The sequence below is a fragment of the Amphiura filiformis genome, chromosome 16 (assembly GCF_039555335.1).
Source record: "Amphiura filiformis chromosome 16, Afil_fr2py, whole genome shotgun sequence".
In the NCBI taxonomy this organism is placed as follows: Eukaryota; Metazoa; Echinodermata; class Ophiuroidea; order Amphilepidida; family Amphiuridae; genus Amphiura; species Amphiura filiformis.
In genome coordinates, this window is record NC_092643.1 from 17,786,546 (window position 1) to 17,814,540 (window position 27,995).

General features: G+C 35.4%; 1 protein-coding gene across 1 annotated transcript in view; it reads right to left on the reverse strand.

Annotated features, from left to right (window-relative positions):
• LOC140135668 (G-protein coupled receptor 54-like) overlaps nucleotides 1–20,171 on the reverse strand; it is a 41,100-nt gene extending 20,929 nt beyond the window's left edge. The window contains exon 1 of the mRNA XM_072157252.1: nucleotides 20,038–20,171. The gene's annotated coding sequence lies outside the window, so the exon portion shown is untranslated. The remainder of the gene's footprint in view (nucleotides 1–20,037) is intronic.
• Between the last annotated feature and the right edge of the window lie 7,824 nt (nucleotides 20,172–27,995).

Sequence of the window (27,995 nt, forward strand, 5' to 3'; positions counted from 1 at the left end):
CTGCATTAACTGTGAAGGGGAACACAGGAATACAAATCGTTGCACCAACATTTGAATGTAGTATACGATTGAGGTTTCTTACGTTAATTGGTGCAATTGGACCATTTTAAAAATTTGACCTTTATTTATGATATTGATATATTCGACGTTATAACCCCTGAACTAAGCTTCGTAGAACTATGACAATTGTCTTTTTAAAAATTCTTAGCGATGAGAGGAACAATTTGAGATTACAACATTACAACATGATAGGATAATTTTTTAGTATTGGCCCCATTATGACCTTCAACCCCTCGTGGGAAACTTAATTGCTTTTAAAATAATGCCAGAAAATGAGAACAATCAAATAGCTACATATTGATGCCAAAATGGAATTCATTTTCGTCAGTGAAACCTGTGTTTTGGTGATTTGTATGTCCCTTACCCTTAATATTGTCATATTTTACGCTGTTAGACATTGAATATTAACATTTTCATACATTTTATGTCTATCTACCGGACAACTGATGAATTTTAAGTTGCTTTTAAAATAATACTAGAAAGTTAGAACTATCAAATAGCTACATATTGATACCAAAATGGAATTCATTTTCGTCAGTGAAACCTGTGTTTTGGTGATTTGTATGTCCCCCTACCACTTAATATTGTCATATTTTACGCTGTTAGACATTGAATATTAACATTTTCATACATTTTATGTCTATCTACCGGACAACTGATGGCTTAATTGCTTTTAAAATAATACTAGAAGGTTAGAACTATCAAATAGCTACATATTGATACCAAAATGAATTCATTTTCATCAAAAGTAAAACTTGAGTTTGGGTGATTTGCATTTCCCCTGCCCCCATCGTGTTCTCCTATCTTACGCTGTTAGACATTGAATATTAACATTTTCATACATTATATGTCTATCTACCGGACAACTAATGAATTTTAAGTTGCTTTTAAAATAATACTAGAAAGTTAGAACTATCAAATAGGTACATATTGATACCAAAATTAATTCATTTTCATCAGTAGAACTTGAGTTTTGGTGATTTGTATGTCCCCTTACCCCTTAATAATTGTCATATTTTACGCTGTTAGACATTGAATATTAACATTTTCATGCATTTTATGTCTATCTACCGGACAACTAATGGCTTAATTGCTTTTAAAATAATACTAGAAAGTTAGAACTATCAAATAGCTACATATTGATACCAAAATGAATTTATTTTCATCAGTAAAACTTGAGTTTTGGTGATTTGTATGTCCCCTTACCCCTTAATAATTGTCATATTTTACGCTGTTAGACATTGAATATTAACATTTTCATGCATTTTATGTCTATCTACCGGACAACTAATGGCTTAATTGCTTTTAAAATAATACTAGAAAGTTAGAACTATCAAATAGCTACATATTGATACCAAAATGAATTCATTTTCATCAGTAAAACTTGAGTTTGGGTGATTTGTATGTCCCCTTACCCCTTAATATTGTCATATTTTACGCTGTTAGACATTGAATATTAACATTTTCATGCATTTTATGTCTATCTACCGGACAACTAATGGCTTAATTGCTTTTAAAATAATACTAGAAAGTTAGAACTATCAAATAGCTACATATTGATACCAAAATGAATTCATTTTCATCAGTAAAACTTGAGTTTGGGTGATTTGTATGTCCCTTACCCTTAATATTGTCATATTTTACGCTGTTAGACATTGAATATTAACATTTTCATACATTTTATGTCTATCTACCGGACAACTAATGGCTTAATTGCTTTTAAAATAATACTAGAAGGTTAGAACTATCAAATAGCTACATATTGATACCAAAATGAATTAATTTTCATCAGTAAAACTTGAGTTTTGGTGATTTGTATGTCCCCTACCCCTTAATATTGTCATATATTACGCTGTTAGACATTGAATATTAACATTTTTCTCATTATTGTATGTTTAACTACCTGATAACTAATGGTTTAATTGTTTTTAAAATAATGCCAGAAAATGAGAACAATCAAATAGCTACATATTGATACCAAAATGGAATTAATTTTCGTCAGTGAAACCTGTGTTTTGGTGATTTGTATGTCCCCTTACCCCTTAATATTGTCATATTTTACGCTGTTAGACATTGAATATTAACATGTTCGTACATTTTATGTCTATCTACCTCACAACTAATGGTTTAATTGCTTTTAAATAATACTAGAAAGTTAGAACTAACAATTAACTACATATTGTTACCAAAATGAATTCATTTTCATCAGTAAACCTTGAGTTTTGGTGATTTGAATGTCCCCTACACCTTAATTAATATTGTCATATTTTACGGTACTACACATGAAAAATTGACATTTTTAAACATTTTATGTCTTTCCAGCTAACAATTAATGGTTATTTTGCTTTAAAAGATTACAACAACCAAATAGCTATATATTAATGCCAAAATGAATGAATTATAATGAATAAATGTCGAGTTACGTTGGTTTGTACGTCCCCTAACCTTTAATATTGTCAAATTTTACGCTGTTACACATTGGAAAATTAACATTTTTATCATATTTTATGTCTATCTTATGGTTTTTTTGTTAAAAATAATACTGGAAAGTTAGAACAATCAATTAGCTACATGTTGATACCAAAATGAATTCATTATTATGAGTAAAGGTTGAGTTATGGTGGTTTTTATTTCCTCTACCCCTTAATAATGCCATATTTGACATGGTTATACATAGAAAAGTAACCTTTTCTCACATTTTATGGCTATCTACCTGACAATTAATGTTTGCTTTGCTTTAAAATAATACTAACACGTTTGAACAATCAATTAGCTACATATTAGTTCCAAAATGAATTCATTATCATGAGTTGAAGTTGAGTTATGATGGTTTATATTTCCCCTACCCCTTAATATTGTTACACACGCTGCTACATGTGGAAAAGTAACTATTTTTTTACATTTTCAGTCTATTTTCCTGACAAACAGCGGTTTATCTCACCCACACATATAAATATTCAAAATATTACATGAATGGCAACTTAACAAACAAATTTTGTTAATAGAACTTATATAGTTCAGCCGAGTGACATATTAAAACATGTAAAACACCCCAACCCTGAACCCTATACACACCCCTGCACCCACCCCCACATACCCACACACACCTACCCCAAACCCACACAACACAAACCAACATGCAAGCAAACATGCACATACATAAATATTTGAACCAGAACATCAAAGTTTGCCTAGATATGCTTGGTATTAAAAACAAAATTAAAAAAAGGAAACTTAATTAATTTTGAAAATAGAAATTGGCACAATAGTAAAATTTGAAGCCAATGTCACAAAAACACCCACCCTGCGCATTGTTGTGAAAAATCTGATTTTTCACTAGTGTATGGACTGGCCACTTCCAATCATGATCAAATGAAACCTAGGTTTGCTTTCAAATAATACTAGGCAGTTAGAACAATCAATTAGCTACATATTCATACCAAAATAAATTCATTATTATGAGTAAAAGTTGAGTTATGAGAATTTATATCTCCCCTACCCCTTAATTTTGTCCTATTTTTGGTGATTTTATGCGATTATACGTCCACACATAAAATGACCTGTAAAAAAAGTGATACCACAATTTGAGTCCACTACCTACCTAGCAGTGATCTAGAGGGTCCATACTAACTACCTATGGTGTCAAACCTTGTATGTAGTGGAGGGTGAACGAAGTCATTTTTTTGAGGTTGCTGCTCCTGTACTATAATATACCCTTTATATAACCCGACATTTAAACGTTTTCTGACAACCTTTTATAACCTTTTGCGAATGATGTCGAAAACGTTTTGTGTTTGCTGGGTTGTTATTCCAAAAGCAGTTTCAAACAAACACAAACAAAAGGCACCATACCCAGTCACCTTCATGACAATTGAAACACTAGGTCAAGTATTAACATCCAAGTTATTCTGTTTTTAGGCAAGCACTTTTAATTAATTGCTTGAACAGGTTTAAGTTAACAATGATAATGAATGGTTCTTATAAGGCACAATATCTTCCGATGAGGAACTCAAAGCGCGTAAAGCACGAAATTGACAAACAAACATAAAACCATCAATTTACAAAAATTGGTTTTGAGCTGGCGTTTAAATACGGTAACGAAAGTCTGGGGATGTTAATACGAAGGTTATTTGGACCCGGGTATTTGGAAGTGTGTTCCAAACAGTTTATAAAATATACAGCGTAGTAGGGCCTATTTATGTTTTGTAAATGAAAGTTTTGTTTAAAATATTGCCCAATTGCATGTAAGATTGTTGATTTTTTTTTTACCAAATGCTGGGCAAAGTTGTTTTGAGGAGAAGCAAATTTCAACACATTGGTCTGCTAGGCCTGGGAATTTCTTTGCTATATTGAAGTTCTGGCAACACTAGCCAGGCCGGTCTTCATATCACTGCATATGGCACCCGGGGATATCGATTTACAATGCCTTGGATTTCACGCGTTGATTTTGAAAAATTTTCAGCCGGCAGTGAAAAAAGGTGGAATCAAAACGGAAATTCTGACAAAACTATGATATATCGCTCACAGTGATGTGCGTTAGAAAGTTGGGAAAAATCCTTCGTTAGCCAACTATATTACTTTGAAAAGCTAAAAGCTTGATCCAAAAAAAGGCTTGCGGGCAGAGTTGAAGCCTATCAAAATCGAAAATCTTACACTAAATGATTGAATTTCACGCCTAAGTTTAAAACTAAGATTTGAAAAAAAAATACAGTATCAAGCATTACAGTTTTTCCTGACATTTACTGAAAAAATGAAAATTATTGCTTTTCATTTGGCCGAGAAAAAAAAATTTTACACTGAAAAGGTGTAACTCAAAATTTTGTTCATTTGAATACCAAATTCGATCGTTTGTATTGCCTCATTAAATGACTGAGTGAGCCTTGCAGAACAATAAGAATCGGTAGTCCTGCGTTGAGACTGAAGAGGCCTATTTTTAAGCTCCTCCCGTGTTCAAAAATTGGTACATTGCAATTGCATTTCAGCTGTGATGAATGCCAATTGCTGACGAAGTTTAAGAAATATAAAATCAAACCCATATAAATTTGATAATAACAGAACAATGTTGCATAAAGTCTGAAATTGTGTCCCCCACAAAGCTCAAATTCAGCTCCCCTAAATCCGCCATTTTAGGCAAATTCGTACATTTTGAGCACCGTAATGGTAAGTACATTTCTATGAAACAATTATATTACACCGTCTGCCGACACACCCCAATTAATATTTAGCCCATGCGGTTTATACAGACTCCGTCCAGACTAGTCATGGAATTTTGCGAAAAAATATTCCATATTAAATGTCAAGTCTGTACGTATATTGCTACATGACTCGCTAAATAATATTAATTTGAGGAAATTATAAGACCCAAACTGGCTATGTCCCCTTGAGATTGAAAATAAAGTTGAATACACAATTTTGGTATACATACACGGATAGACGGACGGCAGTTTATGTGTATGTGTCATTTCAAAAATTTAAAATTTGCTCGGATTTTTGAAAGATTTACATTTTTTAACTCATATTTCTGAAATATTTTGACATAGTCAGTTCGGGTCCATGGTTGTAAGTCCTCCACCTCCAATGGAGTATCATGATGACGATTATACAATATAATGTGGGTCTCGTGCAGCTTATCCTGGAGCAGGTTAGCTACTGTTTCACAAGCGTCTACTGAAGTCCTTCGTTACACTGTGGACTCACATCCATGACATCAATGCGCTAATTTGTCGAATAAGAATATTGGGCTCCTAAAGTGCATTATTATACGGTATGTCATTACAAGGAAAGGTTATCCTTTATTAAATACTACGAGGCTTTCCACAGTACATGCGGTATTGAGTATGATAAATATAAAACCATTTCAAATATGATGAATTATATGCTTCTTTTTCTTTCAATTGAACCTTTGAATTTTATTTATTTTATCGATAAAGTTGTACATTAGTCAACCTTGGAAGAGTTAATAATTCTTGTAAGAGATCATGAAAGACCACCCGAAGCCGTCTGCATTTTATCATCAAGTTGTGTTCTTATCTTTGTAAAGAAAACACATGTATAATTTTCTTTTTGCTTTATTGCTTATGCATTTTGGATTTGTAGTATTGGTGAATATCTGCATAAATATCTGTACCAAGACAAAATATGATGACAGTTTGTTCATTTTTTATTATTATGAAATATTTCTTGTATAAAAGGCCCTAAAATAATTTTTGAAGTATTCCACAAATTGATATGACCACAGGACATACCATATGCTTATATGGTCGAATCCAACGAAAAGTGTTCACGGCATGTTCAGAGCCATAACTTAAAAGTATTACACAATTGGCTTTCGTTTTTGTATTGTGTTTATTCGCCTTGATCATACGCTTCGCGCCATATATAATAAGACCCCCTTCTGTGAAAAACTTAGACACAGAGACCCCAAAACATGCTATTTTGCCCATTTTTTCAAAATATTTCTTAAGGTATTTTTAAAAACATCAACATCAGTTATGAAAAGCAGTCATTGGATTGAATCTAAATTGATTTCCTGAAAGGTGTGTATTCAAAGATTGCCTGATCAATTTTTCACATATTTGTACATAATTATGAATTTTTTGTGATAATTTTTTGAGTGGTATTTTTTTACATTACCTACGAATACAATTTTTCATAGCACTAGATATATCTTTAGAAAATGGAAATCACTAATAAATGTGCGATTGATACCAGCTTTGATATGTCCAATACTGAAATGCATTGCATTCAGACATCTTTATTATTGTGTTTAGCTGCCAGGAATTCTAAATGGCACAAAGGTAGGTTTGGTAAAAAATATGCATTACCTCCGAATACATGTTAAAAGCTCTGTCATTTCCACAAACTGAGAGAATAGTAAATTATATTTAAGCAATAGGTGCAGGGTAATACACTCTTTAATACTACCAAGTTTTAATAGCCTGTATTTAACAATTTCTGAGATATTAACAAAATAAGTAAGTATTCGTAGGTAGATTTCGGTAGCCGAATGTTGCCTACAAATACAATTTGACATCATGACCCTATTGTGAAACACCGCCATTCATGCCAATGCCCATATCGGTACATAAAGAAGGCCTGTACGTTCGCTATCAAATTATATGTCAATGAAAGTTGCGAATTCACATACATGCCTGCCATGCAAAACTGAATACGGCTTAATTGTTGAAAATATGTACTGAAATAGACGACGGTATGCTCATTTGAAAGAAAAATCAGATTCGATGAAGATTAGAAGGGGATAAATACTTGGATTTGTCAGCTGTCATGTGTGCTTCATTTTAAACATTTACCGACCTTCTGGTTTCTGAGTAATTTGTGTCCAAATTGATTTATTCGCAGGTAACTTTTGACGTTTTCGCTAAGGTAAAAACGACTGTTCTCATTGTCTCATGATCTAAACAACACAGTGATGGACCCTGGTATAAAGCTAATTGCAGTTGCCCTCAAACGAAAGGCCACAAGACGTAACTGACTCCAAGATGGACTGTAATAACGGTTTAAGCGATTCGTGTGCAATTAAGCAAATTAAAGTCATTTTAGTTCCTTTTTTTGGACATACCATCTAAAAGAGATCTAAAAACTGCCATTTTATTCATTCATTATCATAATAGCAAAATTTAATCCTCTAAACTCAATATAGATATTGTTAAATCGCTCATGTTACCTACGAATACCCGGGTTTCTTCGCCTATCCTTTTATAAAGCGTTAGGTGTATGCGTATAATTCATAATATTCCTGAAAACAGATATCCCACTCGTTCTTATACAATATGTAAATTGATTCATACTCATTTGATAAATAAAATATAGAAACTGACCTAAACTTCATTTTCAAAATTAGCATAAATTGACTAAGATCATATTGATCGCGTTATAAAATAAAAACAAATATTTTCTGGTTGAGCTAGCATTTTCCTGACACCCTGTGGTCTACATTACACGAAAAAAGCGTTAATGGGAATATTCCATTTGTTTTAGGTTGATTAGTATTGTGATAGTGAAAGCATCCTAGTGGTATTCGTAGGTAACATTGGGTTTTGATGTCACATTTACTATCACACGTCCTGGATTTATTTTTCAAGATTAGTGATGGCACTTTTGGTTCCTATAAGCCCAACATGCCATCAATCAATGGGCAAAAGGAAAAAATTGTGGATACATTTTTATTTTGGACTTTTATTTTTGGCCCGTGGACACTTTTGGTTGGATTCGACCATATATATACATTGAATCAATTGCGGAATAGGCAAAAACTCAATAGAATGTTCCTTGACTATCGGATAATTAAATAATTCGTTCCATTAATTGCAGTTGAAAAGCAACATTACTTATACATGCTTTTCTTTGAAGAGCACACGTCCACTTTACCTTGTACATAATGTTAAGCCAGTAATATGATGTGGAATCAAATATTTTCTATTAAGTTAACGGTCAATAATAGATACATTCTAATGTTACTAAATGTTTTAATGACTCAAGGCCAAAAATACCAAATTCACTTTAACACTTGCGCAACAAAACACACTGCTTGATTAAGTTAACAATATCTGAATCTTTGATGAAAAGTCCAGTATGATTTAATAATATTTTTTGCGAATGAACATAAATACATACAATCAGACAGAATCAATCAAATACACTGCTTGCTAATGTACCTTAACCAGCAGCATTCTTCTTGTTGTTGACTACAAAGTTCTGCGAGGGGTACCCGGCCTGATTGAGCTTTTGTTGCAAACTGTTTGAGAGACAAACTTCTGTTTTGGCCTAAAGGGACACTTCGTGATCCACAACCTCAACTCCTAACTTACTAAGTTGCGGTTTTTTATACCATCAAAACCTAGGACTACATCACGATAGTGCATAAGCTTTCTTGACAAAGACATCGTCCAATTTGTATTTTCAGACCGAAATTTCTACAGAGTACTGTAATTACATGTAATTATGCGTAATTCGCAAATTCAAAGTCAGAATCAACTGAAATGTTAGAAATAAGCTTTTTTCGTGGATATCTACATTTATCCAATCTCAAACACCACTTAGATAAAAATTCGTATTACCTGCGTACTCCACATTAATCTACAGGCAGGTATTATTTCCTGTAGATCTGCGCGTCTGCGTAACATGACTCGCACGATATCCTAAGCTTCGCGCGTATACTTCACGCGCGGCATGGCTGCACTGTTAAAAAGCATGGAAGAACTGGCCTACCTTATTATCAAACCAAATTCCTTCAACAAAGTTTACGAACAAGTCGGAAGATAATATAATTCGTGTTCACTAATGTTCCTCCACCTGCAACACTGTCAATTAAAGCCCATGGCAGTTTCAAAAACGAATGCGGAATGAGGTTTTTTTTTAAAGATTTGTTTTTTTTAGATTATTTTTAAACAAAATTATGAACTAAGATGTCATTTTCGAGTGTTCAAAAGTACACAGTATGAAATTGTGGTTGATTTACACAATTAAAGTACAAACATTAATTGTTTTATACCTAAACAATGAGCGTATTGAATCAAGTAACATTTCTTCCAAATTTGTCTCAAAATTTCATGATTTTACGGCAAAAAACTATAAAAAACTTTTTGAAAAAATAAAACATGAATTTGCCGTTTCAGCTGACATGGACGCGCTAAGAAAAACGAACGCGCGCGTGGGCTTTGAGACATAACCTTTTTTTAGCATTAGAAGTGGACAGAACGTGCCTGATAACTGCTTATTCTAAATCAATGACGTAGCATTATGGCGAATAGGTCTCGTGTAACTTATCCTGGAGCAGATTGGCTACTGTTTCACAAGCGTCTACTGAAGTCCTTCGTTACACTGTAGACTCACATCCATGACATCAAAGCGCTAATTTGGCGAATAAGAATTGGGCTCTTACGTGCAATATTATACGATATGTCATCACAAAGATTTATTAGATATTATGACCACAGTACATCCGGCATGTAAAACCATTTCAAATATGATGAATTTATATGCTTCTTTGATATTCATCACAGAAATTAATCAGCTTAAAAGCATCAATACATTACATCATGACATTATTTACATGTTTACCATGATCTAGTACAATTTATACTTCAGTGATCTAAACTAAAAAGCTAAATAGACATTAGATTGACAAGATTTGGATGATTAATTTAGCTAATTAATCGGTCTCTTTTAAGGGCTGGGGTATGAACGTTTGGACAGTATTTATTTTGGGACATTAGAGCACATCAGACATATCGAATTGCATTCTGAATACGAAGAATGTCATTCTGATATCAAATAATTTTGATTTTTGAAATTCGCAATTTAATACACATTTTATGGCAAATCATTAAAATTGATATTTTTGATATTTAACAGTACTTGAAGTAAACTTTATAAATCTGATGATTTATACTTAAAGTGTATGTAGGTGGGATGAAAAGCCGACGATCAATTGAAAATTTTGACCTTTCGTATTGAAGATATGGATTTTTTCCCAAAACACCAACAAAAATTAGGTCTTTTGGGGAAAAAAATCCATATCTTCAATATGAAAGGTCAAAATTTTCAATTTACCGTCGGCTTTTCCTCCCTGCTACATATACTTTAAGAATATATCATTAGATTTATATAATTTACTTCGAGGACTGTTATATATCAAACATTTGAAAAATATCAAATTTTAATAATTTGTCATAAAATTTGTATTATATCGTGAATTTCAAAAAATGTAAATTATTTGATATCAGAAAGACATGCTTCGTATTCAGAATGCAATTCGATAGGTCTGAGGTGCTCTCATGTCCCACAAAAAATACTGTCGAAACGCAATAAACGCTCATTTTAGATCCCTTAATTTTATACGGACTCATTCGTAGTTTACCAGCCAAAGAGGTTTTACTGTATTTTTCCACAATTATTGATGTATTTAAAGTAAAAAGGAAAGTTGGTCATACTTACTTCCGTCTTTAATTATTACAATTTGTATGGGTATCGTAAGTGCAGCAATTACAATATAGTCTGGCACTCACTCATAAATGAGCATAGAATGCAAGACTAAAATCGTTTTTTTCTTATCTTGAGAAGCAATATCCATCAAGAACAGAACTTTTTAGACGCCAACATATACTATTATGGCCAACAGCCGGACTACAATTCAAACTTTGACGGAAAGTGGAAATTGCAACTTTTGAATTTGTATCTTCAGTTGGTTTAAATTTAACAGTGTACTTCGGTTATATATATAAATGCGCTTTTATAAACACGCACGTGACCACCTCCGCGCTGCCATAACAGCTCATAGACAGTAAGTCTCGAAGCGACCTTCTACATAGCGAGTGGTCTTTCTATACATTTGAATGAAAAGGCGGAACAACATGAGACTGCTGTGCAGCAAAATCGTCTATTTTGTTCAACTTTGTGATTATATTGTAAACGTTTCCGTAGTTGAATATTTTTTTCCGTCGTCAAATACTTTCAAAATGTTGTTTTTGATAACATATTACAAATTTGGAATTGCAAAATGTGTAATAATTTTGCAATTCAATTAATACTTAAATTTGATGATATTTATCTACAGAGTTCCTATCCCTTGCTGTACAGTGATCAATGCATGAGGATTTGGTCACGCTTGTTGGTCTTGGTATATCGTGCCCATGGGTCACGTGCGTATTTATAAAAGCGCATTTATAGATATAACCGAAGTACACTGTTTATAATTAAAGACAGGAAGGAATAGCAGCAAATGGCGAAAAATTACGTACTTTTACAAGGCAAAAAGCAGCTTTTCTAGGCATTGTTGACATGGTGCCTTCGCCAAAGAAAGTTTCCTACTATAAAGACTTTTGAGAAGGTTTGCATGTCGAAAGGTGCAAAATTAGCAATAAGGCGCCCGGTCATAAATCTGCGTTCAGCAAGTCATCATCACGACACTTGTAAACAAACCGTGCTGAATTTGATTGACAGGTGACGTCAGACGCGATAAATTGTCTTTATCTTTGTCTTTCATTATAATAACTTGGTTGTTTTTGTTTCATTTGCCACCACTGCTATCTCATAGGAGCAAAGACATCCTCGTAATCATTATTTTTGACCCTCACTTTGGCTTAAGGGGCTATCATTTTTTTTTTCGGAGGGGGGGTAATAAATTTTGGAAAGAAAATAGGGGGGTCATAAAATATTTGATAACCAAAATGTAGGGAGTCACAAGATGACCACAAATAGTGTGTTTATTTTATTCAAAAAGATGATACAATTTTAACCTATTTATGGGTAACATGTGGTGTGGGGGTCATAAAATTTTTGTTGTCGAAATAGGGGGTCGCCAACTTTTGGTAAATTTGGGACCCCATTCCCTTCCAACGAAAATAATAGCACCCTAAGGTCATGATGGGTGAGCTGCTACTTTGTTTATCGTGCTGCCTGTAATGATGGACGTCAAGAATGTTGACAATTGTCTGCAGCAATATTACTTGTTAGCATACTTTTTTTTCAACAGCACACGACCTGCCTTTGTTCGTGATGTTGTTATATGCTCCAGTTAACAATGAACGACAATTAAATAAATGGGATGTAAACTAGTTAAACTTGATCAAATTAGCCACCCGATATAAATACCTTGGGCAATAAACATTGAACCTGTAAAAAAGATGAAATTTCAAGATAGTGACAAAACAAATGTTATAATCAGTAGGAATATTTTTCATTAAAAACAAACGTACATATTTTACAATAGTACATAATAGATCAAACTAAACGTTTTACTATGTTTTTAAGAGGAGGCGGAGGGGTCATACATTGGAAATGGGACAGCACCATCGAAGATCTAAAGAGTAAAAAGAATAAAATATGCTTCACCACCGGTTTCGAATCAGCATCAAGCCCGTACCAAGAGCTTGATGCTATTCGCTGTCGTAGTGCACGTTAGAATATGACCGTTGCTAGGTCAATTGGATCACGCTTTCTTTGTTACGAACCACTGATCGAGATGATCACAACACAGAGTCTATGGCATATCAAAATTCGGAACAGTTGTATGAACACAGGCTTGGAGCAGTAACCAATGGTTACTAACGTGCACTACGACAGCGAATTGCCCTTAGACAAGGCTCTTAATCTCTTTTGTCTCTCTACGCCCAAGTTTATAAATCGGTACCGGCCTATGGTGGAAAGGTAAAAAGACTCGCATAGTGCAGGTATGTCCACGGCAAATTCACCGTGACCTTTCCAGCCATAAACCCCTTAGTGAAGATTAAACCTCCCAGATATGCAGTACTAAACCATTATAGTAATCGATTGTCCAATGCAAATTTATTACCACGTGATAATATTAATCCAATGAGCGATCGAATTGTCCGCTACGGTCGACTAATCCAATCGATAATGACGCTATTGACATGTACGGGCGGAGATCCACTGACCGAGTTTTGGGGTATTTTTCACTGGTTTGCTGTCATTTACTCATCAAGGCGGTCCCCCGTTATTATAGGAATATGCTAATGATTTAAAGATTGACATGTAGAGAATAAACCATACTCGATTGACAGAAAGTACTACACGTGTACTTATTACGGTTTCGTGACACCCCTCTTCCAAATGCGACCAAGCCAGGGTCGCAAAATATGCATTGGAATAACACGGGAGTTTGGATAGATGGTAGGCTTTCTTTCTCATACAAATGTATGGTCCCCCGTTATTAAAAAATTCAAATTGAATAGAGCAAGTACTAAAATCATAGCATTTATACTTTTTGCTAACTAGTTCATCTTCTATATAAACAACACAGCGCTACCAGTAGTGGTCAATTGCCTATTGTGAGTGCCCCTGTGTTGTGTGCATACATGTAGGCAACAATAACTGCATGATGGTTGTTCGGCAGGATTGGAGGACTCCCACAACACGTTAAACTACATTATTGACGGAGGAGTGAGAGTCGTTTTGAAAGACAGAGGGACACTTCAGAATACAGGCATGAACCTTTACTTTACTTAATTCTAAGGGGATTTGTGAATGATTAACATCCCTGAATCGGAAAATCTGACCATTTCCATTCTCCGTTCCAAACGGGGTAAACAACATTTATTTTCATTTTAGACTTTTTTATAGTCTATATTTTCTTCATTTCAGCTTAATTTAGCAGTTGTCATGGTTGTGTGCAAATTCCTATTGCTATTAGATACGCTGTAATAAAACATGATTTTAAACATTTGTATATTACTTTTCTCTGAGGGCTTGCAGACCTCGAGGCCTCCATTCAACAAGAAAGTTAACCTGTTGTTATAGAAGGACATGCATTTATACCCAATACACTCAGAGGTCAATTTATGAGTGCAAAAACATTATAGGGTCAACAAACTGTGTCTTTATAATCCGAATAACATGTGACATATTTACAGCAAGGGCCCGTGCCAAGGCCAAATTGACTTTTACAATGTTTATTGAAGAGATAAGATCGTCGCCAGAGTGCTACACTATCGTAAGTGCAGTTCGATCAGTTTTATAGGAGGAGCATTTTTGTGTTTAGCGTAGCCGTTTGTTTCCAAGTAGCCATAAAATGACATGGAAATGTAAAGCAATTCGATTTTAATAATATAAACTATATAAATGGTGTTAAAGTTAATAAATCGATGAATTATTTACTGATTTAAATGTCGTAAGTGCCACATACGATAGTGTTGCACTCAAATAGAAATGAGTGTAGAGTGCAACACTATCGTATGTGCCACATACGATAGTGTTGCACTCAAATAGAAACGAGTGTAGAGTGCAACACTATCGTATGTGCCACATACGATAGTGTTGCACTCAAATAGAAATAGGTGTAGAGTGCAACACTATCGTATGTGCCACATACGATAGTGTAGCATTCATTGCTAAATTAGGATATGCGTAATATCGGCTCAAATGTCCAATATTTTGTCATTTTATGTTTCTTAACAAGTGTTAATTTATTTTGGCACATAATATTTACAATATCAAGACACCTTTTACCGTAATATTATCTCCCAAGATTTATTACTGAATCTTAAACTAAAAACACCGGATTTAACGTCTCTATTACCAGTTATGGGAGCTATGAACTTAGCCAGCATGATGACAAAACATACAGTCATTCAGGGTCACAGCCTGTGATGTGTTAGAGACTGTTTTGCACTTACGATGTTGTAGCATTCCGTGATTTTGTTGTTTAGGCCCAATAAAGTAGCGTATGTGGCACATACGATGGTCTTGCAGCAAATGAAAACAAAATTAGCGTGCAAGACTATCGTAAGTGGCACATACGATAGTCTTACATGCATTAATTAAAATTGCTTTGCACTTACGATATTTTATTTTATTAATTAAAAAATAATTAAGCAATTTTGAAACTTAAAACCTGGTTTAAAATGTGTGTTTTTATATGGCCTTCCATTATTCGTCAAAATCTCATTTTGGCCAAAAATGTCACTTACGATAGTGTAGCACTCTGCCGACGAGATATGCATAATCTCAGTTTGCGAGTAGATAAGAGGTCAAATTTTTCCATGTTAAAATAGAATTACATGCTAGGCATGTTTGTTCCTCTTTTCGTTGGTGTATTAATCATCATCATCATCATCATCATCATCATCATCATCATCATCATCATCATCGTCATCGTCATCATTATCATCTTTGATTTGATTTGATTTGTTCATCATCATCATCATCATCATCATCATCATCATCATCATCATCATCATCATCGTCGTCGTCATCATTATCATCATCATCATCGTCGTCGTCGTCGTCGTCGTCGTCATCATCATCATCATCATATCATCATCATTACCTGACTACTAGCCACAAACCCATACCAAGGAAGATAAAATATCAATTTTGCTGCAAGCCCTCAGAGAAAAGTAATATACAAATGTTTAAAATCAGGTTTTATTACAACTAATAGTAACAGGAATTTGCACACAACCATGACAACTGCTAAATTAAGCTGAAATGAAGAAAATATAGACTATAAAAAAGTCTAAAATGAAAATAAATGTTGTTTCCAGATGTGTCCAAATTTGGAGTGCATAGCTTAAGATCAGGGGGCGCATCAGCCGCGGCAAATGCGGGCATCCAAGACAGGTTGCTGAAGAAGCACGGTAGGTGGAAAACTGATTTTGCGAAGGATGGTTATGTCAAGGAAAGCAATGAAAGCTTGTTTTCAGTCTCTAAAGCTCTTGGGTTATAATCCCTGATAGTATGAGCTCGTAGTTTGATAGTCAAAATAAAAATTGGATACTAATGTGCTGTTGAGCAAATTTTAAGAAGACAATTATTCATAAATATTGGTGGTTGCTCTTCCAGGGAGGGTTAGTGAAAGAACGGATAATGCAGGGTGGCTGGAAATTGGAATAATGGTATCTGCCATGAAGTTATATTGCATAGAGCAGATCTACGGTCTCATCCTCAATTTTTGGCCTGGGGTGAGTTTACGTAGCAGGCGAGTAACGTGTTCAATTTTCAGGGTAGGCTGCCCCACTGTATTAGTGTAGGTTCCGTTAAATTATATTTGTATGAGTTCATTTGAGATTGTGGAACTTTCATTCCACCAGTCGCTCTGGATGCCGCAATAATACTGGCCTAGACCGCATAAATACTGTGTGTGATGTCTTTCTTTTTGTGTATGTTGGGTGTGGGGCCTTGAGAAAAGGTAGTTTAGGGAAGAAGTTGACATATCATGTGTTCGGGAAATCACGTGGCAACATTTTAAGATTTCAGGCTTGTTTACTAGTTAATTGCCATTTGTACTCTTTATTATTTATCTTTGTTAATTAACATATATTTTAAATGCTGATAAATCGTGGTTGGCTACCAAAAATATCTGTTAAATTCAATGTTTTATGAATATAATTCTACCACGCAGAGGGGGTCACGCAGCAGAATTTCACATCACCTGACTTAGCTACATTTCGAAGCTATGCTCTTCAAATTCATGTAAATTTTCAAAGTTTATACATTTAATATATTTAATATGATACTAATTTTTTGTTATAACCAACTGGTACACGAAATATACTAGCTTATTACCTATACAGAAAGGTGATTATCAGCCTTCACTCAGCAAATTGACATGCCCGGCATATGCAGCCATTCTCCGTCTGGATAACATGACTGTCGCCCTCAATACGTCTGGGCACAAATTTAAATAACAATACGCTATTTACATATTAATGCGGCCTCATGCTAATTAAAGCTGCCCCATCCAGGAGATCATCCTTGGTTATACTAAGATGTGTAAGACTTTCTGACACTATATTCACGGTTGTTCTAATGGCTATTCAAACTTATGACAAATTTGGCTGGTTTGCGTTGTTCAATACCATTTCACCCTGATGTGACAGTGACGTCACATCCGGGGTCACGTCAGTATAAAGCTGGTTTCATACTACCCTGCCGGTTGCAATGAGCGGCGTGGCGCACGCGCATTGCAGACAAACGGACACAATCAAGGCTCATTATAAACTATCAGAGGACAAACTCCATAGACGCAGTCAACTTTATAATAGACCACTCATGCATGGTATTTTTAGTATAGGGAAATTGTACATAGCATGTTTTTGTCAACTCGTAGAGAGCTCCACAAGCAAAGTTGTGCAAAAAAACCTGGATTTCCAAAATCTGTAATGCCTTTTCTCAACAACCATACAACATTTTATAGAAAAACTGAACTTTTTACCACCGTACCTAGCCATTTTTCTGTTTATATATACCACACTTTACTTGATCGAATGCTCAGTTTACTACAAGGTCACACACTAATGACCATAGACTTTTCATCGATCCTATTCCGAGGTTGCACAAACCCTGGATGTGTGGATTCTTTTGTTATTCAGCTATACGATGTTCATTCATAAAAAAACCTGGTTCTACTATTTCAGTCGACCATCTCCTATTTTCGAGCTTAATTTTGGTATCATTAACAAAATTTCCATACCCATCAATATTCATAAATTTTGACCGATCTGCAAGTTGATCGAAACATCGAACCAAAATCAGTTAACAATACAATGCTTTACAATAGCCACTTGACCAGTCAAGTGAATCGATCAGTGAGTGTCTGCGTGATACATACACAGGGTTTATTCTTATTGGCTGAATGCTCTATTGAGCCATGACATCATACCTAATTATCAAATGTCCTCATTGCAATAGAGATAGTTTGTAATGCTTGTCATTGGTTGAAACGCTCTGCCGCTTGCCGGGTGTTCGTGATCGCGCGCCATTATCGTGATGATCGGGGATTCCTTTTTTGTGATGAAGGCACCAGCCGAAATGTCCGTTTTCCAGAATGCAATGAACATAACTCCCCCCGGGGAGATGATGTATTTTGCGACACTCATACCCCCTGGAATAGTGCATGGTGGGAAAGAGGGAAAAAGGTCTATACGAATTTTATTAGGCGCAGCATCACTCGCTGGAGTTCGATGGCGCTGGTGTACATACGCACGCGCTTAAAGACACCGCATAGATGCGCGAGCGAAACAGCTGTTCACAACGCGTTGACATCACTGCCACATCGGGGTGAAAAATGGTATAGGTAATAGATGACTATGAAACCTCAAACTCGCCCCTCGATAAAGGTTGGCAATTGAAGCAGGCCTCAGTTTAGCGAACTTTGTCTAGTTTAATGCGATGCGAGTGCAAGCACCGCTCGGACTGTGAATGTTTCTGAATACCGAATATGGGTTTAGATTAGGCCTATATCATGTCCTCTAGGCCATATAATTTATTTTGGAAAGGAAAGTCTATCTCGGAGCCTATTCAATTGAGAAGGGACTGGATTTTGTCATAATAATATAAAAATTAATACTTGTCGTCCATAACAAGAAATAATGCCTCGCGATTTTTTTGATATCCAGCCATAGTATTTTAATTGATTAAACTGAACATGAAGCTATATCTTTACTAGCTTCATGCACTAATTTGCAGACCCACCCGGCCTTCTACATGTAGTGAGTACCACATTAGATTATGTTTACAAGAAATAATAAGCGATGCCTCCTCGAAATTTCTTATGCCATCAGCTTTGATGATTAAATATTATCTACAACTCGGCACCTGTGTTCAAGGCCTTTCTTTTATCTATTGACCTCAAAAGAAAGGATTAGAATGATCAGAATGCCGTCCCTGACCCCTTTCCACACATTAATAATGAGTCGGTAAGGGAACGTGCTACCGTTATACTTCAATGAGTACGTATGGCTACTACGCAGTTCAATGGCCTTATTGTGATCTGGCGGGCGTTTTAAAAGCACGGTCCCTGACTGCGTGGGCATATTTCCGGACAAGGAACAATAGAGACCAATTGCCTGGCAATTCAGTATCAAAGTTACGTAATGTTACTATGTCAACGGGATCACGCTCTTGAGTAATGAACCACGATCAAAACAATCACCACACAAAGTATATGGCACTCGAAGGCATACCAAAATAGCGTGATCTGGTAACCAAGAGGATTACGTAACCACTTCGATGCTGAATGACGTCACATGTAAACCCAGTCTATAGTGTGATTAGAACATTATAGGCTGGTGGTCACATATAGTACGATCAGTACGAAAAGTCCAATGCGATTATTAATGTATTTTCTAAAATTAAAAGAACCACTTTTTAGCGGGAATTTTTGTAAGTTACACAGCTGAAGTTGTGAAAGGGTTGAAAGACTACAATATTACGGCATAAACAAGAATTTCTTTGTTTGGTCGTTATTCCTATAGGCTCATCCCTTAAGTGACTAAGAGAACAGTATTTACCATGATAAAATCATTGACATGCACATGTTTTTAATTTTACAGCAGAATGTGAAATATTTATTTATCTTTTAATCTGTTTTAAGTGGAAAAAGAGAATGATTATTCCTGTATCATGATAAAACAGTAAAAACAGTAAAAAAAATTGTATTGTGTAATTGATGCATTCTTTTGATTAATAAAAAGCTGATAACAGATTTCATATATTTACCTGTATAGTAGTCAAGCCTGATAATTTCAACCTCAGCTACACTAAATATTCTCTCACAATAAAATACGTTACTTCAATCTACCGCGGCGTCAACTAAAATGCGGCGTAGTCCCGATTGTAATAAAAAGCTGATAACAGATTTCATATATTTACCTGTATAGTAGTCAAGCCTGATAATTTCAACCTCCGCTACACCAAATATTCTCTCACAATAAAATACGTTGCTTCAATCTACCGCGGCGTCAACTAAAATGAGGCGTAGTCTTGATTGTAATAAATAATAGTTCCATTACACAAATTACTCCCGGAAGCAATTATCTAAAATATAGTGTGTCTTAAATACAGGTATATTTTGCTTTAATATCGCTGTTTACACATTAACATATATAATGAACCACTTGATCACTAAAGTGAAGTAATTGGATTCCTTGCCACTATAATATACATAACCTTCATTACCAGTGTGTAGTTATTTTTTTTTTTTTTTTAAAATTAGTCACAAAATTTATCAGGGGGTGTAGTACCACCTTAATGCGAATGTTATTGACGGTTTATACTGGATTGATTTTTCCCGTGATTTTTGAATGGAATGGTGGTAGACCTGCATATTTTCGAGACGCACTACAAAACTAATTTATTATTGTAAAAGAAGTCATAGCAAAGTTACTGCAGCCATTGTATCTCTACCATTATATAGTTTTACTTCATTGCTGATGACACTGTACTTTTTGCTAACTAAATTTCGTATACTGAACTCAAACAACTCTAACTCCACTATCTTAGCTGATAAACAATTCTCCTTCATACCACAGTAGACCAGCCTTCACCATTGACCTTCAAAACAGCTCTCAAATCCGACCCTGCAATTCACACCAATTAGACCACTCTCTCCGACCTCCAGTTAAAACTCTTTTTGGAGTATTTAGGAGGAAGCACTACCAAGTACCAAGTACTGTGTTTTTAATAACTGAGGGACTCAGTGTTAAATATTAACTTCAAAACCCAACCCTTGTCATATTATTTTGCCTGCAAAGTGTCGAGACACACTATATTTGATTACTTTCTGCTGTGAATGGATCTCAGCCATTAGTCATACATGAGTGCTGATGGTGCACTTAATGGCTGTATGCTTCTACCACCGATAATTATAATGCGTATTTAGTTAATTGAGATACTCCATTTTAATTACTTTACTTGGAAACTAATTATATCGTAAGGAAGATATGAAAGAAAAATACTGTTGATATCACGATCAAATAGGTATTCGACCAAAATCATTTCAATTAGATAAAAAGTTCTGAGCAATTCAAAATTGGACGTTGCAACCTGCCAATGTTACCATCCTTAAATCCCCCCCCCCCCAATATTTTGTCAGGGGGTAGTCCATACAATCATCCACCCAATGCCTGTATGTGGGTTTCTGACCAAATTATCCTCATATTTGGCCATTTTAGCCCCCAAAGTGCACTTTTTGCGCACTTCGCGCGAATTTATTCCACTTTTACACCTTATTCACTAATTTAGCTTCAATATGGCAAAATTTTTCGCGAGCTTTGCACGCATATTTACCATAAACTTATTATGTCGCCCAAAAGTGCTGGATTCATTATACTTTTCCAACCCCATCCCCCCATGTCAAAACAAAAAGAAATCTACGCCACAGATGGCCTATCTCTACATTAGGAGGATTTGCCTTCCGTGTATATTAATTATAAAAAAGTTGTGAACACAGACTGATCAGTTATACATCAAGTGAGTAGCTTTTTGTAGCCATTTTTGGATTTTCGGCCAAAAAGTTGACTTAAATTGACTGAAAGCAAATTAATTAAAAAGAAATGTTTATGCTATAAATAACTCAAGTTAAGCTGTTCCTGATTTAGGTTTCACACATTCCAAACAATTTTTTTAAAGCTCGGTGATTATTTTTATAAAATTTCATGATGAATAAACAAAAGTTGCACTTTTATATTTTGGCTTTTGTATTCATTGATTGGTTTAAACCTTTTAGTAAACATTTCTTTATTAAGACTCAACTTGTTAGCAGACGAGTAATGGACAACACCAACTTACAGGACCACACATCCATGGTGGGCACGAGCTGTCAATCGGATCACCCACATGATTTTGTGGTATTTTTGATTCTCTATTTTCAGCAAGTACATCAAATTACATTTTCTAACGGTTGTTTTATTTTTACGAGCATGATATCCACCTATATAATTTACTGAGCTACGCCTTTGCTTGTGCTAATTTATTGTCCATTGTATTTTATTTGTTTAAAGTTCGATGAACTGTCCATTATCACCTCGTAATACAAGTTTGTATCTAGAAACACTGACCTTATTATCTGGATAGTTGGAAGTACACTCGCAGAAAACAGAATCTTGGACAACTATCCAGTTACCGCGGTAGAATTGCTTTATTCCGTGTGGTTGTAACTGGACAGTGTGATGTGCCCTGAGTAATTTAATTTAATTTTTGTATACAATTTAAAGCTATGTAATGGGAGAAATGAGACAATGGGAAAACCCTTGGAAGTAATCATGCAAGAGTTTGTATGTTATGACATGTTTGAGAGGAAACCCCTTTGGTTAGTAAACAAACTCAATCAGAGTTATTAATAATCGTGGGAAATCCCCACTATGCCGGAATGTTCAGTGCATTGCCTAATGTTATTTGGGAAACCCATTGCTAAAATAAGTAAATGTGACAGAATGGTCTATTGATAGATTGTGGGTTTTTGTGAGTATAAGAGGTGAAAGCAATTTAGTTTGATAGAATATGAAGAGAGTTTGTAGGCTTTCGTAATGTGCTATTAAAACAGCAACAAAGGAGATTTTGAGCACACGAATGTGCTCCTCCTCCCCAATGCAGTTTAAAATTTCCGCCAAGGCCGAATCATTTCACATTTTGTGTGCATTGTAGCCGACGGCTACCCAACTAAAGGCTGCTAGTCAGGTGTAGGAATGCGTGTATTTGGATTCGTCTATAGTGCAATATCACTGTTTTTATATATCATTGTTGTTTGTATGTAAATTTTATGCCTAGCTGGTCTAGTTTTTGATTGTATTCCTAATTTGGTTAAATTGTGCAATCTGATATATGCTTATGTAATGTATTTTAAAATGTATTGTTTATTTTTTGATGTGTTACGTTTGACCCCTGGGCCAAACTGAAAAACAGTGTTTACACTGAGTTTTGTTACCCAGGCAAAAGAAGTTTTAATAAATAAATAAATAAAGGATTAAAATTTCTGATGTCGTCTTGCTGGAATCTGGTTTATAAAACAACACATCTGTCAATAAAGTAGATCATTACAGAAAGAAGTCTGTATCCTGGAGGAAGAGAGTGATTGGTGAAAAATTCATCATTTTTGTCATCTGTGCGAGGATTTGAGTGTTTGTAGAAAGCAGCACCATTTCTGTGCGAGGATTTAATACACAAAGGATATATAAATGCAAGTGTACAGTGGACTTCCCTGAACAGTGATTGTCGCAGGACAAGTGAACAAGGATATACATCAGCCGTTCAGAACATTACAACAGAACTATATAATCAACAAGAAGAAGACTGCCGGTTAAGTAATGATTAGTTAAAAGTGTGATTATATTGTGTGTGCATTAATTGTTCATGTATCAATCACATTTTACTTCTAATTAAAGACCAGATGTTGTTAACTTAAACAGTGTGTTATTGTTGCGCATTCGTGTGAATTTGGGTAAAAGGTGATTTTGGCCTTGAGTATCATACCGTAAATATGGCGGACGTCTCAAATGTATTCAACAAAAGCATGATTGCAATCTACCGCGACAGTTCGTCTCACAAACATAACAAGTGCACTGCGATCAAATAGGTTGATGATAACATTTGATGAATGGACTGCACTGCGCCATGATTATGGTGAAGGACACCGGTTCAAATCCTTTGTTTGGAGCCAATCGATAAAAGCATGCAGGGCCTCTATAGTTGTCCAAGATTCTGCTTGCTGCCCAACAAACTTTAGACCTGATCTACACATGCACTATTTCTGGTTATGCATCCTGTATATAATAATACAAGTGCCACACCGGCTTACGGAGTCAGAAACAATTAGCAGGCTTGTTTAGGCCTACCTTCTCAAAATGGTGTTGTCAACTTTCCGTAATTTTTACGTAAAAACTATGAAAAATTTTTACGTAAAAACTATGAAGCTCAAAACCATTGCCATCTTGTGACTCTACCCAAACTTTATGTAACCAATTTGCTGAATTTTATGAAAGCAAAGTTGCCAAAATTCGTGATGGATTGGATCAAGAAAGTCTTGACCACCATGACTTGGTATCCAATATGTGTTCTTCATCCCTCACTGACTTTGAATGTGTGTCTGAAGATAAGGTTCTTAAACTTGTTATGCAGTGTCCAACAAAGACCTGCAAGCTTGATATCATCCCCACCTGGCTGCTCAAAGAGCATTCTGAGGTTTTTGCTCACTGTCTCACTGTTATTATAAATAAGTCTCTATCTGAAGGTGCATTTCCAAAGTCATTGGGCCAAGCTATCATCACCCCTGTGTTAAAAAACAACCATCTCTTGACCAGAATAATTTGGCCAATTACAGACATGTGTCAAACATATCATTTGTTTCTAAACTAATTGAGAAAATTGTTTGTAGACAGATTACTGAGTATATTCATGTAAATAATCTAGGTGAAAGATTTCAATCTGCGTACACTTCTAACATGAGCACGGAGACTGCGCTCATCAGGGTCAAGGGTGAAATGTTAGATGCCTAGACAGAGGGGAGGTAGTTTTATTAGTCCTTCTTGATCTGTCTGCAGCATTTGACACCATTGACCATGATGTGCTAATGTCCCGCCTAGAACATAGATTAGGGATTTCAGGTACTGCATTACAATTGATACGTTCATACCTCACTTGTAGGACCACGCAAGTTCACATCGACGGTTTCTTCTCAGAAAAGCGTTCACTTGACTACGGTATCCCTCAAGGCTCGGTTATCGGTCCACTCATGTTCATCATCTATACACTGCCCATCGGTGAGATTATACATTAACACAGACTCAGTTACCATGAATTCGCGGATGATACGCAACTATATACATATCGTTTAATCCTAGGGATCTTAACGCTTACAAGATGGCTCTTCACAAACTTGAATCCTGTATCTCAGAACTCAAAGACTGGATGTGCGTGAACAAATTGAAGCTTAACAACAATAAAACTGAATTCTTCATAGCCGGTACTTCTCAAGGTCTTAGTAAACTTCCGCCATTGCAACTTAATGTGGAACTCGCTCATCTGGACCCGTCACAAGATCCTCTATGGATACCAGTCTTCTGAACACTCACATCGGTAAAAATCGCAGTGGTGACAAGTCTTTTCGTTCTGCTGGTCCAGCGTTGTGGAACTGCCTCCTGCGTAACATCAGGGAGGCAGCCTTGGTGTCAACATTTAAAAAATCTCTTAAGGCTCATTATTATGCTTTTTGACTCTTTGCTTTTGTTCATTCTCTTGTTTTTGCAGTGTATCACTTAGCGCTTTGATCTTTTTGTAATAGCGCTTTAAAAGCTCTTATATGTATGTATGTAATGAATTTTGGGGTTTAAGGGGTGAAGCTGGTAAGGTGACGATCTCCGAAAAGTTTTTCGATAAATTCATTAATTTCTCAAAAAGTAAAAATCTCAGTTCAATAAATAATGGTTAAAATGAAAGCCAATATTGGGGGCCTAATTATCGTATCATTATAATAGGTCTGGCACCAATGCAAGCATTTGTTTCGGTGTCCCAAGTTCATAGTCAAATATGCTGACGCTATTTTTTACGAATCGCCTGGAATTGCATATTTAGGTTTCAGCGATTGCTGAAAAAAGATGGGTATGTTTCTGAAAAGCGTTTCCGCTTGGAATGTAGATGGCTATTGTGGAGCTTAATGTCCGTGATTTTAATTTATAAGCTCTTTCATTGACAATTTGTAACGTCTTTTGCACAGCATGCGGGTCGCCTGCTTGAATCCCGATATTTTAAAAATTATGTTGTTTTTAACCAAACAACCAGCCAAAAGAGTTCTCTAAACTGTCCTCTAACCGCAGATAACATTAGATCGACTGTGCTATCGGTAGAATTTAAACGAGAACCAAAAGTGTTCGCCAAAGTCATGTAAATATGGACTATCGCGGAATATGGCGTTTTAGTAAAAAGTTGCATTTTTGCCAGTGCTTTTACTGTTCTTGCTATGAAGAACATTATGAACTTACCTCCAACGTAGAACATAGTTGGCAAATATATTCCGGTTCAACTATGACTTATTCTAGATCCTTGATCTTTGCTATTGGCAAACTTATGAGCATATTTGTATTTTGTAAAATGGCGAAAATATTGCAAAATTGCGCACTCCACCAGTCATACGTTAACATCTAGTTACAACGTGTCAATATGTTGTCCTTTCCGATTCTGACAGAATGCACTGAGCGTATTGGAATTCTGATTCTTGCCCATATATTGATTGATTTTAAACAATTGATTCGAACCAACGTCCTTGATCCTACTGTAATGTCTGTGGTAATGTGTTCAGAAGTTTTGGGATCTTGACAGGCGGCGAGTGGCATGATAGAGCCGGCAACTTGTGAAACCGCCCGGCCGTATGGTATTTTCCATATACTCGGTTAGTTTTGTGGGGTTCATTATCGAACCCCAACAGTTTTAGCATGTATTTATATTATTTATTAACATAGGCCTATTTGTTTGTGATATTTCAAGCGTTTTAAAATTTCAAAATAATCCTATTCAATTACACGGTTGACTATGGAAATTTACTGAATTTAGAGAATGCACAGCGACCACCACCTGGACCTTGATCAATTTTGCAACAGCTGTGCTCAGTCTGGCGTAGGCCCTATAATAAGCGTCTCTTTGTTATTTACATTAGATAAATGAATGGGAAAAAAGAGAGTTTATTATCGTGAGTTATACCGTAGGTTTGTTGGTTTAGGAATATCGCTATGTACAGCTCCAAGATATTGTATAGTGCGTTTTATTTTTTAATTTATCCCATTATTTTGGCTGCAACTGGACATAAACCATTTTTTACAGTTATTACTTAAGGGGCCGTCCATAATTTTCGCCATTTTAAGTTATGCACAAAGCGTGCATAAGAGGGGGGAGGGGTAAAAAATTTGGGCATGTGTGCATAAGAAAAATGGCGATTTGTTTCAGCAATAAAAAAAATATGAAAGTGTAAAAAAATGATATTTTCTCATTCATAGCTTAATATTTTAATGAAATTGTGTAACAAATTCTATAATATACCAATAGTACTCCCGCACCAAAGTTGCATCGTATACGCCTGCACTAAGGTATCCATAGAGTATTTGGATCAGTAGTAGGCCCCTACTCATGGAAAAATGTTCGCCATTTTATTTGTGCATAACTCGAGGGGGGGAGGTGGGTAAAAAGTTATGCACGCTTTGTGCGTAAGTGAAAATGGCGAACATTATGGACGGCCCCTTATATTATTTCTTCATTTTTGGTAAACCGAAATAATAAACTATAAAACCATTAACTGATGGAATATATTTCCTATAAGGCGCGTGAAAGTCGATTCCGAGTTTATCGTCCCCCGCCCGCGGCACTTTTTGGAAACCAAAAATTAATACCCGCGTCAAATTTTCAAAAATGCCTAATAAATAATTCATTATTTCCAAAGTATCAGTGTTTTCACCAGTTTTAGCATTATTGGAAACATATATTTTCGTTTGTAAAACATATATTCATAACTTGGATGCAAAACCAGGCTCTTTTCTAACTTTTCTAGTCCTAACCCATATAAAAAACATGTTTATAAATCAAATGTATGAGTTTGGCTTTAAATCAACACGCATTTTAGGTCAATAATGAGATCTGATGAAATAATGAAAAATGAAAAAGTCACCTCACCAACCTGGAAAAAAAAGTGACGATAA